General features: G+C 31.8%; 2 pseudogenes; both read right to left on the bottom strand.

Annotated features, from left to right (window-relative positions):
• Window positions 1–373: 373 nt before the first annotated feature.
• LOC139873567 (pentatricopeptide repeat-containing protein At3g04130, mitochondrial-like) lies at window positions 374–2,066 on the bottom strand (annotated as a pseudogene).
• An 8,006-nt stretch (window positions 2,067–10,072) lies between these two features.
• On the bottom strand, window positions 10,073–11,765 carry LOC139873587 (pentatricopeptide repeat-containing protein At3g04130, mitochondrial-like; annotated as a pseudogene).
• Window positions 11,766–21,034: the final 9,269 nt, after the last annotated feature.

Below are 21,034 nucleotides of genomic sequence, written 5' to 3'. Positions count from 1 at the left end.
TTAAATCCATGGTGAGTGCGGGTAACTAATGCGGGTAACTAAGTCGTGCCTATGGTTCATTACGGGTAATGAGCGGGTAATGACGGATAATGAAACCGGAGTGGTCTAAGGGTCTATATAGATTCAAGAGAGTTGATCTAACAAAACCCATATGGTTACTGTGCATACAAAAATATAAGACACAACAAAAGTTGTAGTAGTGGTTACAGATGGATACAAAAGGAGTAAATTTTATTGATTACGTTATTCTATTTGTGTAATCCGACATGAAAAAACACATGCGGGTTGTCTTTAATCACTCTTGCCTAATGAACAAAAATAAAATAAATAAAAAATACAACACACCATACCTGTTATGTGAAAGAGCTTTTATTTCCTAAAAATAAAGTAATTACTAACAATTTTAAATAAAATAAACGAACTTATACTAAGATTGTACCAAAATTCATTATCAATGAACCAAGAACAAACCACATAAACAAACATAATAATACTACCACCACCAATGTATTATCTTAAAGTATCTGGAAACAAAAATTATTTAATCCTCAAGAAGATTTCATACGCTTCATATACCCTTCAATATGATCAGCAGCATCATAGTTATTCCTATGCTTGATTTCATTCAGAAGCAAAGAACACGTATTATATCGCGGTATAATATCTTTAGCTACCATCTCCTGAAAAAGTCGGTACGCCCACTCACACTTATTCGCTCTACATAACCCATGGATCAAAAGAGTGTATACTCCCAAATCGAAGCTAAGATGATGCTTATTAACCATGTCGTCTAACAAACTACCCAAAAAAACATCCGTTTTCCCGGTTTTAAAACATAGTTTCAGTAATGGACTAAACGACTGAATATCAGGCCTACAAAGTTCAGAACTTTCCAAACTTTCTAACACATTTAGGGCTTCATGTTCCCGACCATGATGACAATACATTGCAATCATTGAATTATAGGTCGATTTGTTTGGTTGAACACCAAAACTTGCCATTTCAAACTCAAATACATTAATAGCTTCTTGAACCTGTCCTGCTTTTGCTAATGTATGACTCAACGCGTTGTAAAAATGTGTATCGGGCTTACATCCAACTAACTTCATTCTCTCGGGTATTTTCAATGCTTCATCATATTCTTTATTTTTAGTCAAATAACTCATAATAGTAGTGAACGTTACAACATTAGCACGGCAACCGTTAGCTTCCATTTCATCAAGTGCCTCATAAACCTTACTAAAATTAGAATGTCGACAGTATGACTCAATAATGGTGGAATAAGTTATAACAGACGTGTTAAATCCGATACGTTTCATTTCTTGAATGGTCCAAATTGCTTCATCGACCCGATTAACTTTACACCAACCGTGTATATAAATATATTATACGTATTAGTAGAAGGGGGTATGCACGATTTTAACTCCAAAAAGATTTTACGGGCTTGTTCGACTTTATTTGCTTTACAAAGAGTGTCAAGTAAAAGATTCATCGAACCTGTGGTTTTACCCAAGCCATATTTGTGTAAATCGTCAAATACCATTACAGCAGATTCCCATTTTCCCGCCCCACAAAGACATCTCATAACCTTCGCAGTACTATTCATTGTTACACGATAATCTTGATTCATTTTGTCTAGTAAAGACATCATATTTTCCATTTGTTTCGTTTTCCCTAATATGTCCAACATCATGTCATATGATTCAGATGATGGTTTGTATTCAGGGTGTGATTCTATCCATTTAAATACACCTAATGCTGATTTCCAGTCATCTTTGAATCGATAAAGCAGCTGAGAAACAAGATTGTGTGATATAGGTATGGCATTACAAGCTTGATCGTGCACGAGAGACCGGAAAAATTTCATCATCGGTCCTTCGAGCTTGAACTTTTGCAATAACAAGGTCAATGTTATTAGGTGAATCATCATAGTACTTGTCTTCATTGGCAGGGGAAAGGCTGGTGAAACAGGCCAACTTTAAACGAAATTTAGCAGAATTTAAAGAGGCACAAACTACATAATCTTTGAGAATCGAAAGATTCTTTTTCATCATGAGTCTAGGCATAGGTAGCGAGCGGTTTAGACGAGGACGTCTAAACTAGAAATTCTGCACAATTCCCAACAGAAAGTTACTTATTTTAATGATGTGAATTTTACTTAATGAACATTAGACGTAAGTAATCAAATTAGAGAGTGAATCATATTTATAGTCAAAGTGCTTCTGCTAAAAATAAGCAATGCCGGTATTAACCAATGGTATGCTATAGCATAAATCATACTATTCGCTAGATTAATGTTTTTTAACTAAAATGGATTCACACCATACAAACTAGAACAAAGGATCAAATGTAGCTTAGATATCATACCAGTGTATATTAATGCTACCTAGCATTTCATCGAACACATTATGTGCAATATAGTATCACCCATGAACACAAAGCTTGTTGACGAGTTTAACGTCTTGAACTTCAAGCTTGTGATTCGATTATGTGAAATGCAATCATGAAATTCTAATACAGTTTTATGGTGATATAACTAATGTGTACTATTGGCTAGTAATCTTTTACTTAAAAGGGTTTATAACACAATATAAATTATCAATGTAGCTCAAATATCAGACGGTGTCACAATTCACAGATTAAGCTACCTGGCATTTCAACAAACACCTTATATGCAAATAAATGCACCCCTGAACACAAGAGTTGTTGTCAAGTTTAACGACTTGAATTTCAAGCTTTTATGATTTGAACGTCTCGTGAATGGACAATGTAATACAAACACGTATTGATGCTGCTATTTAAATCCTAAGCAACAAAGTTTGTACTGAAAGTGTAGAAGATAATGAATAAAATTATAAAAAGATTGAAGATTTATACGCTCGTGTAATTGAAGATTTATACGCTCGTATTGATGCTGCTATTTAAATCCTAAGTATCAACGTTTTCGTAACAATACTTGCATTGCGGCTACTGCGTAAACTTATGTTTGTAAGCGGTTTTACTTTTTAATTTTAATTATACATAATAATACTCCACATATATGAAGTAATAAATAATATAATATAATATATAATATAATATACAGTATATATAATATATAATATAATATACAGTATATAATATATAATATAATATAATATAATATAATATAGTATAAGCGGCAGGATCAATGGGTAAGTAATCAATCGGGGGAAGCGGGGGGAAAGCAATTATTTTTTTCATTTTTTAGGAATTTTTTTTAGGGCATCAAGATCACACGAAAATATGAACATTTAAAAAAGACACTTCATGATGAATGTTATTATTTAGGCGGGAAAACGATCGACAAAAATAACATTCAAGATAATATTGATCGTGAAGAATGTTAACGTTTTTTTTTCTTCATGTTTTGTGAAGTACTTTTTGTCAAAATTTAGCCCGATTAAGAATTTATGGTTTAGAGTTTAGTGTTTTGGGTTTAGTCTCTAAACCCAAAACCCTAAACTGTCATGACCCTACTTTTTCCGTTATTCTTTTCCGTTTATATTTAACTTCTGTTAATTGATATTAGTGACACGTCATTTATATGACTTATATTATTATTTTAATAATAATATATTCCTTATTATATGTTTTATATATATATATATATATATATATATATATATATATATATATATATATATATATATATATATATATAAAACATATAATAAGGAATATATTATTATTAAAATAATAATATAAGTGTGTGTGTGTTCGTATAATAATATATAATAATAATATATTATTATAATAATAATATAATATATAATAAGGAATATATATATATATATACATATATATATATATATATGTGTGTGTGTGTGTGTGTGTGTGTGTGTGTTCGTATTTAGATTTGTACGTTTCTACGTATCTTGGATTTCTATCCGGTAAATTATTTCGGTTTTCAAACCAACGATCAGACTTTCGCGATTTTCAAATTCGAATTATTTTAATTATGATATTTCTATATCATATGAGTTTATAAAATATTTCTATATTTATTTTTCGCGTGTGCATGTCCTTCACGAAATTTTAATCGCGTAACGGTGTTTTCGCGAATCGGGCTACGTTTTGACTTTCGTGCCAAAAGCAATTTATCAAGAAGACTTTTGGGCTTGTGGGGCCCACTCCCCATGACCATTTCGGCCATACCCCCTCCTTAATCCATTTTTCTTTTATTATTTTTATTTTTATTTTGTGAACTTATCTCATTTTCTCCTCATTTCACAAAAATCAAGCCTAGCAACTTTTGAAATGTCCCGTTCATATCGATTATAAACGTTCCATATTAATTGATTTCGTTACGAGGTTCTGACCTCTATATGAGACGTTTTTCAAAGACTGCATTCGATTTTTTAAAACAAACCATAACCTTTAAAATATTACGACGATTATCAAATAATGATAATCTAAAATATAGCGTTTTCACACGACCATTACATAATGGTTTACAATAATATTACACAACAATATATATGTCTTCGAATGCAGTTTTTAAACAATATTATACAAGCATGCTGACTCCAACTCTTGTCCATAAATTAGCATGCAACAGCGGAAGCTCTTAATAATCACCTGAGAATAAACATGCTTTAAACGTCAACAAAAATGTTGGTGAGTTATAGGTTTAACCTATATATCAAATTGTAATAATAGACCACAAGATTTCATCTTTCAATAACATGCAATCTGCATAAAAACCATTCATATGGTTGAACACCTGGTAACCGACATTAACAAATGCATCTAGAATATTCCCATATATAAATATCGAAGTACTAAAGCAGTTCAAATTCTCTGAATGAGGCGTGTCAAAGCCCATAGATCTATCTTTAGGATTCGCGTCAATTGGTGGCAATTATAATAAACACCAATTCTTAGGCTACCAAGTTCAACAAGGGCGATATCCGGTATAACGATTCAACATAGAATGTAGTTTCAATACTTGTGTCTATTTTGTAAATCATTTTCAAAACTGCATGTATTCTCATCCCAAAAATATTAGATAGTAAAAATGGGACTATAACTCACTTTCACAGATTTTCACTTTGTCGAAAAATAAGACTTGGCCACGGGTCGATTCACGAACCTATAACAAATATGTACATATATATCAAAGTATGTTCAAAATATATTTACAACATTTTTAATACTTTTTAATGTTTTAAGTTTATTAAGTCAGATGTCCTCGTTAGTAACCTACAACTAGTTGTTCACAGTTAGATGTACAGAAATAAATCGATATATATATTATCTTGAATCAATCTACGACCCAGTGTATACACGTTCCAGGCTAGATCACAACTCAAAGTATATATATTTTTGGAATCAACCTCAACCCTGTATAGCTAACTCAAACATTACTGCATATAGAGTGTCTATGGTTGTTCCAAATAATATATATACATGGGTCGATATGATATGTCAAAACATTTGCATACGTGTCTATGGTATCCCAAGATTACATAATATATTAGAATACATGTATAATACAATATAAGTTAGCTAGGATATGATTTGTATAGATTTGTTACAAATTTCACGTAGCTACAACAAGCAAAATTATCCAATCTTGTTTTACCCATAACTTCTTCGTTTTAAATCCGTTTTGAGTGATTCAAGTTGCTATGGTTTCATATTGAACTTAAGTTTATGAATATAAACAGAAAAAGTATAAGTTTATAGTCGGAAATACAGGTTACAAGTCATTTTTGCAAAGGTAGTCATTTCAGTCGAAAGAACGACTTCTAGATGACCATTTTGGAAAACATACTTTCACTTTGAGTTTAACCATGATTTTTGGATATAGTTTCATGTTCATAATAAAAATCATTTTTCCAGAAGAACAACTTTTAAATCAAAGTTTATCATAGTTTTTAATTAACTAACCCAAAACAGCCCGCGGTGTTACTACGACGGTGTATATCCGGTTTTATGAAATGTCACGTTCATATCGATTATAAACGTTCCATATTAATTGATTTCGTTGCGAGGTTTTGACCTCTATATGAGACGTTTTTCAAAGACTGCATTCGTTTTTAAAACAAACCATAACCTTTATTTTATCGACAAGGTTAAAAAGACACCACCTAGATTATCCAGAAATGATAATCTAAAAATATCACACTTACACACTACCAATACATATTGGTTTACAATATTAATATGTTACAACAAAATAAATCTCGAATGCAGTTTTAAACAATATTATACAAGCATGCTGACACCAAATATTGTCCATATATTAGCATGCAACAGCGGAAGCTCTTAATAATCACCTGAGAATAAACATGCTTTAAACGTCAACAAAAATGTTGGTGAGTTATAGGTTTAACCTATATATTTATCAAATTGTAATAATAGACCACAAGATTTCATATTTCAATATACATCCCATACATAGAGATAAAAATCATTCATATGGTGAACACCTAGTAATCGACATTAACAAGATGCATATAAGAATATCCCCTATCATTCCGGAAAATCCATCAGACATGATAAAACAACATCGAAGTACTAAAGCATCCGCAACCATGGATGGGGTTCGTTAGGCCCAATAGATCTATCTTTAGGATTCGCGTCAATTAGTAGATCGGTTTACTAATTCTTAGGCTACCAAGCAAAAGGGGCATATTTGAAATGTCCCGTTCATATTGATTATAAACGTTCCATATTAATTGATTTCGTTGCGAGGTTTTGACCTCTACATGAGACGTTTTTCAAAGACTGCATTCATTTTTAAAACAACCAAAACCTTTATTTTATCAATAAAGGTTTCAAAAGCATTACGTAGATTATCAAATAATGATAATCTAAAATATACTGTTTACATACGACCATTACATAATGGTTTACAATAGAAATATATTACATCGACATATGTTTCTTAAATGCAGTTTTTACACAATATCATACAAACATGGACTCCAAATCTTGTCCTTATTTTAGTATGCAACAGCGGAAGCTCTTAGTATTCACCTGAGAATAAACATGCTTTAAACGTCCACAAAAATATTGGTGAGTTATAGGTTTAACCTATATATATATATATATATATATATATATATATATATATATATATATATATATATATATATATATCAAATCGTAACAATAGACCACAAGATTTCATATTTCAATACGCATCCCATACATAGAGATAAAAATCATTCATATGGTGAATACCTGGTAACCGACATTAACAAGATGCATATATAAGAATATCCCCATCATTCCGGGACACCCTTCGGATATGATATAAATTTCGAAGTACTAAAGCATCCGGTACTTTGGATGGGGTTTGTTAGGACCAATAGATCTATCTTTAGGATTCGCGTCAATTAGGGTGTATGTTCCCTAATTCTTAGATTACCAGACTTAATAAAAAGGGGCATATTCGATTTCGATAATTCAACCATAGAATGTAGTTTCACGTACTTTTGTCTATTTTGTAAATCATTTATAAAACCTGCATGTATTCTCATCCCAAAACTATTAGATTTTAAAAGTGGGACTATAACTCACTTTCACAGATTTTTACTTCGTCGGGAAGTAAGACTTAGCCACTGGTCGATTCATGAACCTATAACAAATATGTACATATATATCAAAGTATATTCAAAATATATTTACAACACTTTTAATACATTTTGATATTTTAAGTTTATTAAGTCAGCTGTCCTCGTTAGTAACCTACAACTAGTTGTCCAACGTTAGATGTACTGAAAAAAATTGATATATATTATCTTGATTCAATCCACGACCTAGTGTATACACGTCTCAGGCTAGATCACAACTCAAAGTATATATATTTTTGGAATCAACCTCAACCCTGTATAGCTAACTCAAACATTACTGCATATAGAGTGTCTCGGGTTGTTCCAAATAATATATACACATGGGTCGATATGATATGTCAAAACATTTGCATACGTGTCTATGGTATCCCAAGATTACATAATATATTAGAATACATGTATAATACAATATAAGTTAGCTAGGATATGATTAATATAGATTTGTTACCAATTTTCACGTTGCTACAACAAGAAAAATTATCCAATCTTGTTTTACCCATAACTTCTTCGTTTTAAATCCGTTTTGAGTGAATTGAACAAATCTACACGGCGAGTCAAATTGAACAAATCTTTGCTTTAATAATCTTGTAGTCCCTCCCGATATTCTACCAAATTTTGGGTATACTTCCGGTACTTTCAATTCCAATACTCCGCGCCCGAGCCATAACAATGATGAAGATTTGTATGATGATGGATTTGGCGATTTGTAATTTGTTGGGTGTGTTTGAAGACAATTATGCTTTTGTTGGGTGTGTTTAATGTTAAGTTATGTTTTGTAAATGATATTAGTTGATTTAGTAGTTTTCCGGATTTTGAAATGTTTGGATAATTATTGTAATTGGCGTTTGGATACTTTTGTTTAATGTTATCGTGATATTTTGTGAAACTATAATTGTATTTATGTAGCAGGTTTTGATATTTGAAATGTGTCGTTTCGTACGGCTGGAAAACTGCAGAAACGAATACGGCTGCAGAAGCAACAGACACCTTTTCGGACGACAAGTCGTCCGGGATTATGTCGTCCAGGATTATCTTGTATTTTCTATTATCATTAAATAATTATTAATAAAAATAAAATATTGTTTTAATATTAAACCTTTCGGGACAATAAGTCGTCTTCAAGTGTCGTCCGGAAATATCGTCCACAAAGGCAAGCGTTGAAAGTCAATGTGGGGCCCATCTTCAATCCGGGAAAAAAACTGGCCGTCCGGGAAAACTTTTTGGGACGAACTTTCCTGGACGACTTATGTGTCGTCCGGAAAGACCTTCTGGGACGATTTATCGTCCGGAATAATCGTCCGGAAAAATCGATTTTCCAGTAGTGTAACCATAACATTTAAAAAAAAAAAATCATCCAGGAACTCCATATTCCCCTTCACCAAAACTAATAGTGGTATCCTATTCAACAAATATTTAAGAAATCCTACGTAAATCACTAGCTGATGCAGCTGTGTAAAGTAGTCAACCATCATAACCAGCTCTGATCAAGACATTATAATCATGGCCATTTTTTATCTGTGTTCGGCAACATCATTGAATTGTTCTTCAGTGTACCATACTATTTCAAGCCACCTTACACGACTAAGGATGTTAATTTGATAAGCAAATTTGGGACAAAATAAAGAAGCTCAATGACTCAATCATAGTGACCAGTTGCAGCTGCTAAATCAATTGGAGATGCATACCACCATTAATGGGAAATATGAAGGAGCCATTGGAATCATTATTAAACATTATACCCATTTGGCTAAACACGAAAATCAACAGAACCCAAAGTTTATTTTGGTAAGATTTGAGGAAAGATGTTAATCTCATTGAAAACCAAGAAAAACCCAAATGAGAATTGATATTCTTTCTTAGGTCACTCCCTATCGTAACTAAACTATTCATCCTGTTAATCTTCTATTCATCCTGTTAATCTTCCACATCAGCGTCACATCAACACCAATATCCTATAACTAACTCATAACTAAACACTCCCTATCATGGCTTAACAATACTCCTCTTAATATACAACATAAAAGCAATAAAGCATCAAGTCCAACAATAAAAAACCATTGGACCCACAATTCCTATAACTAACTAAACACATCCGTTAAATCCATGGTGAGTGCGGGTAACTAATGCGGGTAACTAAGTCGTGCCTATGGTTCATTACGGGTAATGAGCGGGTAATGACGGATAATGAAACCGGAGTGGTCTAAGGGTCTATATAGATTCAAGAGAGTTGATCTAACAAAACCCATATGGTTACTGTGCATACAAAAATATAAGACACAACAAAAGTTGTAGTAGTGGTTACAGATGGATACAAAAGGAGTAAATTTTATTGATTACGTTATTCTATTTGTGTAATCCGACATGAAAAAACACATGCGGGTTGTCTTTAATCACTCTTGCCTAATGAACAAAAATAAAATAAATAAAAAATACAACACACCATACCTGTTATGTGAAAGAGCTTTTATTTCCTAAAAATAAAGTAATTACTAACAATTTTAAATAAAATAAACGAACTTATACTAAGATTGTACCAAAATTCATTATCAATGAACCAAGAACAAACCACATAAACAAACATAATAATACTACCACCACCAATGTATTATCTTAAAGTATCTGGAAACAAAAATTATTTAATCCTCAAGAAGATTTCATACGCTTCATATACCCTTCAATATGATCAGCAGCATCATAGTTATTCCTATGCTTGATTTCATTCAGAAGCAAAGAACACGTATTATATCGCGGTATAATATCTTTAGCTACCATCTCCTGAAAAAGTCGGTACGCCCACTCACACTTATTCGCTCTACATAACCCATGGATCAAAAGAGTGTATACTCCCAAATCGAAGCTAAGATGATGCTTATTAACCATGTCGTCTAACAAACTACCCAAAAAAACATCCGTTTTCCCGGTTTTAAAACATAGTTTCAGTAATGGACTAAACGACTGAATATCAGGCCTACAAAGTTCAGAACTTTCCAAACTTTCTAACACATTTAGGGCTTCATGTTCCCGACCATGATGACAATACATTGCAATCATTGAATTATAGGTCGATTTGTTTGGTTGAACACCAAAACTTGCCATTTCAAACTCAAATACATTAATAGCTTCTTGAACCTGTCCTGCTTTTGCTAATGTATGACTCAACGCGTTGTAAAAATGTGTATCGGGCTTACATCCAACTAACTTCATTCTCTCGGGTATTTTCAATGCTTCATCATATTCTTTATTTTTAGTCAAATAACTCATAATAGTAGTGAACGTTACAACATTAGCACGGCAACCGTTAGCTTCCATTTCATCAAGTGCCTCATAAACCTTACTAAAATTAGAATGTCGACAGTATGACTCAATAATGGTGGAATAAGTTATAACAGACGTGTTAAATCCGATACGTTTCATTTCTTGAATGGTCCAAATTGCTTCATCGACCCGATTAACTTTACACCAACCGTGTATATAAATATATTATACGTATTAGTAGAAGGGGGTATGCACGATTTTAACTCCAAAAAGATTTTACGGGCTTGTTCGACTTTATTTGCTTTACAAAGAGTGTCAAGTAAAAGATTCATCGAACCTGTGGTTTTACCCAAGCCATATTTGTGTAAATCGTCAAATACCATTACAGCAGATTCCCATTTTCCCGCCCCACAAAGACATCTCATAACCTTCGCAGTACTATTCATTGTTACACGATAATCTTGATTCATTTTGTCTAGTAAAGACATCATATTTTCCATTTGTTTCGTTTTCCCTAATATGTCCAACATCATGTCATATGATTCAGATGATGGTTTGTATTCAGGGTGTGATTCTATCCATTTAAATACACCTAATGCTGATTTCCAGTCATCTTTGAATCGATAAAGCAGCTGAGAAACAAGATTGTGTGATATAGGTATGGCATTACAAGCTTGATCGTGCACGAGAGACCGGAAAAATTTCATCATCGGTCCTTCGAGCTTGAACTTTTGCAATAACAAGGTCAATGTTATTAGGTGAATCATCATAGTACTTGTCTTCATTGGCAGGGGAAAGGCTGGTGAAACAGGCCAACTTTAAACGAAATTTAGCAGAATTTAAAGAGGCACAAACTACATAATCTTTGAGAATCGAAAGATTCTTTTTCATCATGAGTCTAGGCATAGGTAGCGAGCGGTTTAGACGAGGACGTCTAAACTAGAAATTCTGCACAATTCCCAACAGAAAGTTACTTATTTTAATGATGTGAATTTTACTTAATGAACATTAGACGTAAGTAATCAAATTAGAGAGTGAATCATATTTATAGTCAAAGTGCTTCTGCTAAAAATAAGCAATGCCGGTATTAACCAATGGTATGCTATAGCATAAATCATACTATTCGCTAGATTAATGTTTTTAACTAAAATGGATTCACACCATACAAACTAGAACAAAGGATCAAATGTAGCTTAGATATCATACCAGTGTATATTAATGCTACCTAGCATTTCATCGAACACATTATGTGCAATATAGTATCACCCATGAACACAAAGCTTGTTGACGAGTTTAACGTCTTGAACTTCAAGCTTGTGATTCGATTATGTGAAATGCAATCATGAAATTCTAATACAGTTTTATGGTGATATAACTAATGTGTACTATTGGCTAGTAATCTTTTACTTAAAAGGGTTTATAACACAATATAAATTATCAATGTAGCTCAAATATCAGACGGTGTCACAATTCACAGATTAAGCTACCTGGCATTTCAACAAACACCTTATATGCAAATAAATGCACCCCTGAACACAAGAGTTGTTGTCAAGTTTAACGACTTGAATTTCAAGCTTTTATGATTTGAACGTCTCGTGAATGGACAATGTAATACAAACACGTATTGATGCTGCTATTTAAATCCTAAGCAACAAAGTTTGTACTGAAAGTGTAGAAGATAATGAATAAAATTATAAAAAGATTGAAGATTTATACGCTCGTGTAATTGAAGATTTATACGCTCGTATTGATGCTGCTATTTAAATCCTAAGTATCAACGTTTTCGTAACAATACTTGCATTGCGGCTACTGCGTAAACTTATGTTTGTAAGCGGTTTTACTTTTTAATTTTAATTATACATAATAATACTCCACATATATGAAGTAATAAATAATATAATATAATATATAATATAATATACAGTATATATAATATATAATATAATATACAGTATATAATATATAATATAATATAATATAATATAATATAGTATAAGCGGCAGGATCAATGGGTAAGTAATCAATCGGGGGAAGCGGGGGGAAAGCAATTATTTTTTTCATTTTTTAGGAATTTTTTTTAGGGCATCAAGATCACACGAAAATATGAACATTTAAAAAAGACACTTCATGATGAATGTTATTATTTAGGCGGGAAAACGATCGACAAAAATAACATTCAAGATAATATTGATCGTGAAGAATGTTAACGTTTTTTTTTCTTCATGTTTTGTGAAGTACTTTTTGTCAAAATTTAGCCCGATTAAGAATTTATGGTTTAGAGTTTAGTGTTTTGGGTTTAGTCTCTAAACCCAAAACCCTAAACTGTCATGACCCTACTTTTTCCGTTATTCTTTTCCGTTTATATTTAACTTCTGTTAATTGATATTAGTGACACGTCATTTATATGACTTATATTATTATTTTAATAATAATATATTCCTTATTATATGTTTTATATATATATATATATATATATATATATATATATATATATATATATATATATATATATATATATATATATATATATATATATAAAACATATAATAAGGAATATATTATTATTAAAATAATAATATAAGTGTGTGTGTGTTCGTATAATAATATATAATAATAATATATTATTATAATAATAATATAATATATAATAAGGAATATATATATATATATACATATATATATATATATATATGTGTGTGTGTGTGTGTGTGTGTGTGTGTGTTCGTATTTAGATTTGTACGTTTCTACGTATCTTGGATTTCTATCCGGTAAATTATTTCGGTTTTCAAACCAACGATCAGACTTTCGCGATTTTCAAATTCGAATTATTTTAATTATGATATTTCTATATCATATGAGTTTATAAAATATTTCTATATTTATTTTTCGCGTGTGCATGTCCTTCACGAAATTTTAATCGCGTAACGGTGTTTTCGCGAATCGGGCTACGTTTTGACTTTCGTGCCAAAAGCAATTTATCAAGAAGACTTTTGGGCTTGTGGGGCCCACTCCCCATGACCATTTCGGCCATACCCCCTCCTTAATCCATTTTTCTTTTATTATTTTTATTTTTATTTTGTGAACTTATCTCATTTTCTCCTCATTTCACAAAAATCAAGCCTAGCAACTTTTGAAATGTCCCGTTCATATCGATTATAAACGTTCCATATTAATTGATTTCGTTACGAGGTTCTGACCTCTATATGAGACGTTTTTCAAAGACTGCATTCGATTTTTTAAAACAAACCATAACCTTTAAAATATTACGACGATTATCAAATAATGATAATCTAAAATATAGCGTTTTCACACGACCATTACATAATGGTTTACAATAATATTACACAACAATATATATGTCTTCGAATGCAGTTTTTAAACAATATTATACAAGCATGCTGACTCCAACTCTTGTCCATAAATTAGCATGCAACAGCGGAAGCTCTTAATAATCACCTGAGAATAAACATGCTTTAAACGTCAACAAAAATGTTGGTGAGTTATAGGTTTAACCTATATATCAAATTGTAATAATAGACCACAAGATTTCATCTTTCAATAACATGCAATCTGCATAAAAACCATTCATATGGTTGAACACCTGGTAACCGACATTAACAAATGCATCTAGAATATTCCCATATATAAATATCGAAGTACTAAAGCAGTTCAAATTCTCTGAATGAGGCGTGTCAAAGCCCATAGATCTATCTTTAGGATTCGCGTCAATTGGTGGCAATTATAATAAACACCAATTCTTAGGCTACCAAGTTCAACAAGGGCGATATCCGGTATAACGATTCAACATAGAATGTAGTTTCAATACTTGTGTCTATTTTGTAAATCATTTTCAAAACTGCATGTATTCTCATCCCAAAAATATTAGATAGTAAAAATGGGACTATAACTCACTTTCACAGATTTTCACTTTGTCGAAAAATAAGACTTGGCCACGGGTCGATTCACGAACCTATAACAAATATGTACATATATATCAAAGTATGTTCAAAATATATTTACAACATTTTTAATACTTTTTAATGTTTTAAGTTTATTAAGTCAGATGTCCTCGTTAGTAACCTACAACTAGTTGTTCACAGTTAGATGTACAGAAATAAATCGATATATATATTATCTTGAATCAATCTACGACCCAGTGTATACACGTTCCAGGCTAGATCACAACTCAAAGTATATATATTTTTGGAATCAACCTCAACCCTGTATAGCTAACTCAAACATTACTGCATATAGAGTGTCTATGGTTGTTCCAAATAATATATATACATGGGTCGATATGATATGTCAAAACATTTGCATACGTGTCTATGGTATCCCAAGATTACATAATATATTAGAATACATGTATAATACAATATAAGTTAGCTAGGATATGATTTGTATAGATTTGTTACAAATTTCACGTAGCTACAACAAGCAAAATTATCCAATCTTGTTTTACCCATAACTTCTTCGTTTTAAATCCGTTTTGAGTGATTCAAGTTGCTATGGTTTCATATTGAACTTAAGTTTATGAATATAAACAGAAAAAGTATAAGTTTATAGTCGGAAATACAGGTTACAAGTCATTTTTGCAAAGGTAGTCATTTCAGTCGAAAGAACGACTTCTAGATGACCATTTTGGAAAACATACTTTCACTTTGAGTTTAACCATGATTTTTGGATATAGTTTCATGTTCATAATAAAAATCATTTTTCCAGAAGAACAACTTTTAAATCAAAGTTTATCATAGTTTTTAATTAACTAACCCAAAACAGCCCGCGGTGTTACTACGACGGTGTATATCCGGTTTTATGAAATGTCACGTTCATATCGATTATAAACGTTCCATATTAATTGATTTCGTTGCGAGGTTTTGACCTCTATATGAGACGTTTTTCAAAGACTGCATTCGTTTTTAAAACAAACCATAACCTTTATTTTATCGACAAGGTTAAAAAGACACCACCTAGATTATCCAGAAATGATAATCTAAAAATATCACACTTACACACTACCAATACATATTGGTTTACAATATTAATATGTTACAACAAAATAAATCTCGAATGCAGTTTTAAACAATATTATACAAGCATGCTGACACCAAATATTGTCCATATATTAGCATGCAACAGCGGAAGCTCTTAATAATCACCTGAGAATAAACATGCTTTAAACGTCAACAAAAATGTTGGTGAGTTATAGGTTTAACCTATATATTTATCAAATTGTAATAATAGACCACAAGATTTCATATTTCAATATACATCCCATACATAGAGATAAAAATCATTCATATGGTGAACACCTAGTAATCGACATTAACAAGATGCATATAAGAATATCCCCTATCATTCCGGAAAATCCATCAGACATGATAAAACAACATCGAAGTACTAAAGCATCCGCAACCATGGATGGGGTTCGTTAGGCCCAATAGATCTATCTTTAGGATTCGCGTCAATTAGTAGATCGGTTTACTAATTCTTAGGCTACCAAGCAAAAGGGGCATATTTGAAATGTCCCGTTCATATTGATTATAAACGTTCCATATTAATTGATTTCGTTGCGAGGTTTTGACCTCTACATGAGACGTTTTTCAAAGACTGCATTCATTTTTAAAACAACCATAACCTTTATTTTATCAATAAAGGTTTCAAAAGCATTACGTAGATTATCAAATAATGATAATCTAAAATATACTGTTTACATACGACCATTACATAATGGTTTACAATAGAAATATATTACATCGACATATGTTTCTTAAATGCAGTTTTTACACAATATCATACAAACATGGACTCCAAATCTTGTCCTTATTTTAGTATGCAACAGCGGAAGCTCTTAGTATTCACCTGAGAATAAACATGCTTTAAACGTCCACAAAAATATTGGTGAGTTATAGGTTTAACCTATATATATATATATATATATATATATATATATATATATATATATATATATATATATATATCAAATCGTAACAATAGACCAGAAGATTTCATATTTCAATACGCATCCCATACATAGAGATAAAAATCATTCATATGGTGAATACCTGGTAACCGACATTAACAAGATGCATATATAAGAATATCCCCATCATTCCGGGACACCCTTCGGATATGATATAAATTTCGAAGTACTAAAGCATCCGGTACTTTGGATGGGGTTTGTTAGGACCAATAGATCTATCTTTAGGATTCGTGTCAATTAGGGTGTATGTTCCCTAATTCTTAGATTACCAGACTTAATAAAAAGGGGCATATTCGATTTCGATAATTCAACCATAGAATGTAGTTTCACGTACTTTTGTCTATTTTGTAAATCATTTATAAAACCTGCATGTATTCTCATCCCAAAACTATTAGATTTTAAAAGTGGGACTATAACTCACTTTCACAGATTTTTACTTCGTCGGGAAGTAAGACTTAGCCACTGGTCGATTCATGAACCTATAACAAATATGTACATATATATCAAAGTATATTCAAAATATATTTACAACACTTTTAATACATTTTGATATTTTAAGTTTATTAAGTCAGCTGTCCTCGTTAGTAACCTACAACTAGTTGTCCAACGTTAGATGTACTGAAAAAAATTGATATATATTATCTTGATTCAATCCACGACCTAGTGTATACACGTCTCAGGCTAGATCACAACTCAAAGTATATATATTTTTGGAATCAACCTCAACCCTGTATAGCTAACTCAAACATTACTGCATATAGAGTGTCTCGGGTTGTTCCAAATAATATATACACATGGGTCGATATGATATGTCAAAACATTTGCATACGTGTCTATGGTATCCCAAGATTACATAATATATTAGAATACATGTATAATACAATATAAGTTAGCTAGGATATGATTAATATAGATTTGTTACCAATTTTCACGTTGCTACAACAAGAAAAATTATCCAATCTTGTTTTACCCATAACTTCTTCATTTTAAATCCGTTTTGAGTGAATCAAATTGCTATGGTTTCATATTGAACTCTATTTTATGAATCTAAACAGAAAAAGTATAGGTTTATAGTCGGAAATATAAGTTACAAGTCATTTTTGTAAAGGTAGTCATTTCAGTCGAAAGAACGACGTCTAGATGACCATTTTAGAAAACATGCTTCCACTTTGAGTTTAATCATGATTTTTGGATATAGTTTCATGTTTATAAGAAAAATCATTTTCCCAGAAGAACAACTTTTATATCAAAGTTTATCATAGTTTTTAATTAACTAACCCAAAACAGCCCTCGGTGTTACTACGACGTCGTATGTCCGGTTTTACAGTGTTCTTCGTGTTTCCAGGTTTTAAATCATTAAGTTAGCATATCATATAGATATAGAACATGTGTTTAGTTGATTTTAAAAGTCAAGTTAGAAGGATTAACTTTTATTTGCGAACAAGTTTATAATTAACTAAACTATGTTCTAGTGATTACAAGTTTAAACCTTCGAATAAGATAGCTTTATATGTATGAATCGAATGATGTTATGAACATCATTACTACCTCAAGTTTTCGGGATAAAGCTACTGGAAATGAGAAAAATGGATCTAGCTTCAAAGGATCCTTGGATGGCTTGAAAGTTCTTGAAGCAGAATCATGACACGAAAACAAGTTCAAGTAAGATTTCCACTCGAAATAAGATTGTTATAGTTATAGAAATTGAATCAAAGTTTGAATATGAGTATTATATTGTATTAGAAAGATATCTTACTGTAAATCAGAAAGATTTCTTGAGGTTGGATGATCACTCTACAAGATTGGAAGTAAGCTAGCAAACTTGGAAGTATTCTTGATTTTATGAAACTAGAACTTGTAGAATTTATGAAGAACACTTAGAACTTGAAGATAGAACTTGAGAGAGATCAATTAGATGAAGAAAATTGAAGAATGAAAGGTTTGTAGGTGTTTTTGGTCGTTGGTGTATGGATTAGATATAAAGGATATGTAATTTTGTTTTCATGTAAATAAGCCATGAATGATTACTCATATTTTTGTAATTTTATGAGATATTTCATGCTAGTTGCCAAATGATGGTTCCCACATGTGTTAGATGACTCACATGGGCTGCTAAGAGCTGATCATTGGAGTGTATATACCAATAGTACATACATCTAAAGGCTGTGTATTGTACGAGTACGAATACGGGTGCATACGAGTAGAATTGTTGATGAAACTAAACGAGGATGTAATTGTAAGAATTTTTGTTAAGTAGAAGTATTTTGATAAATGTCTTGAAGTCTTTCAAAAGTGTATGAATACATATTAAAATACTACATGTATATACATTTTAACTGAGTCGTTAAGTCATCGTTAGTCGTTACATGTAAGTGTTGTTTTGAAACCTTTAGGTTAACGATCTTGTTAAATGTTGTTAACCCATTGTTTATTAAATCAAATGAGATGTTAAATTATTACATTATCATGATATCATGATGTATTAATATATCTTAATATGATATATATACATTAAATGTCGTTACAACGATAATCGTTACATATATGTCTCGTTTCAAAATCATTAAGTTAGTAGTCTTGTTTTTACATATGTAGTTCATTGTTAATATACTTAATGATATGTTTACTTATCATAATATCATGTTAACTATATATATATATCCATATATATGTCATCATATAGTTTTTACAAGTTTTGACGTTCGTGAATCGCCGGTCAACTTGGGTGGTCAATTGTCTATATGAAACCTATTTCAATTAATCAAGTCTTAACAAGTTTGATTGCTTAACATGTTGGAAACACTTAATCATGTAAATAATAATTTCATTTAATATATATATAAACATGGAAAAGTTCGGGTCACTACAGTACCTACTCGTTAAATAAATTTCGTCCCGAAATTTTAAGCAGTTGGAGGTGTTGACGTATCTTCTGGAAATAAATGCGGGTATTTCTTCTTCATCTGATCTTCTCGTTCCCAGGTGAACTCGGGTCCTCTACGAGCATTCCATCGAACCTTAACAATTGGTATCTTGTTTTGCTTAAGTCTTTTAACCTCACGATCCATTATTTCGACGGGTTCTTCGATGAATTGAAGTTTTTCATTGATTTGGATTTCATCTAACAGAATAGTGAGATCTTCTTTAGCAAAACATTTCTTTAAATTTGAGACGTGGAAAGTGTTATGTACAGCCGCGAGTTGTTGAGGTAACTCAAGTCGGTAAGCTACTGGTCCGGCACGATCAATAATCTTGAATGGTCCAATATACCTTGGATTTAATTTCCCTCGTTTACCAAATTGAACAACACCTTTCCAAGGTACAACCTTAAGCATGACCATCTCTCCAATTTTAAATTCTATATCTTTTCTTTTAATGTCGGCGTAGCTCTTTTGTCGACTTTGGGCGATTTTCAACCGTTGTTAAATTTGGATGATCTTCTCGGTAGTTTCTTGTATTATCTCCAGACCCGTAATCTGTCTATCCCCCACTTCACTCCAACAAATTGGAGACCTGCACTTTCTACCATAAAGTGCTTCAAACGGCGCCATCTCAATGCTTGAATGATAGCTGTTGTTGTAGGAAAATTCTGCTAATGGTAGATGTCGATCCCAACTGTTTCCGAAATCAATAACACATGCTCGTAGCATGTCTTCAAGCGTTTGTATCATCCTTTCGCTCTGCCCATCAGTTTGTGGATGATAGGCAGTACTCATGTCTAGACGAGTTCCTAATGCTTGCTGTAATGTCTGCCAGAATCTTGAAATAAATCTGCCATCCCTATAAGAGATAATAGAGATTGGTATTCCATGTCTGGAGACGACTTCCTTCAAATACAGTCGTGCTAACTTCTCCATCTTGTCATCTTCTCTTATTGGCAGGAAGTATGCTGATTTAGTGAGACGATCAACTATTACCCAAATAGTATCAAAACCACTTGCAGTCCTTGGCAATTTAGTGTTGAAATCCATGGTAATATATTCCGATTTCAATTCCGGGATTTCAGGTTGTTGTAGTAGACCTGATGGTTTCTGATGTTCAGCTTTGACCTTAGAACACGTCAAACATTCTCCTACATATTTAGCAATATCGGCTTTTATACCTGGCCACCAAAAATGTTTCTTAAGATACTTGTACATCTTCCCTATTCCAGGATGTATTGAGTATCTGGTTTTATGAGCTTCTCTAAGTA

The sequence above is a fragment of the Rutidosis leptorrhynchoides genome, chromosome 10 (genome assembly GCF_046630445.1).
Source record: "Rutidosis leptorrhynchoides isolate AG116_Rl617_1_P2 chromosome 10, CSIRO_AGI_Rlap_v1, whole genome shotgun sequence".
NCBI lineage: Eukaryota > Viridiplantae > Streptophyta > Magnoliopsida > Asterales > Asteraceae > Rutidosis > Rutidosis leptorrhynchoides.
Note: the sequence above shows the minus strand (reverse complement) of the source record. Positions and strands in the feature narration are given on the sequence as shown.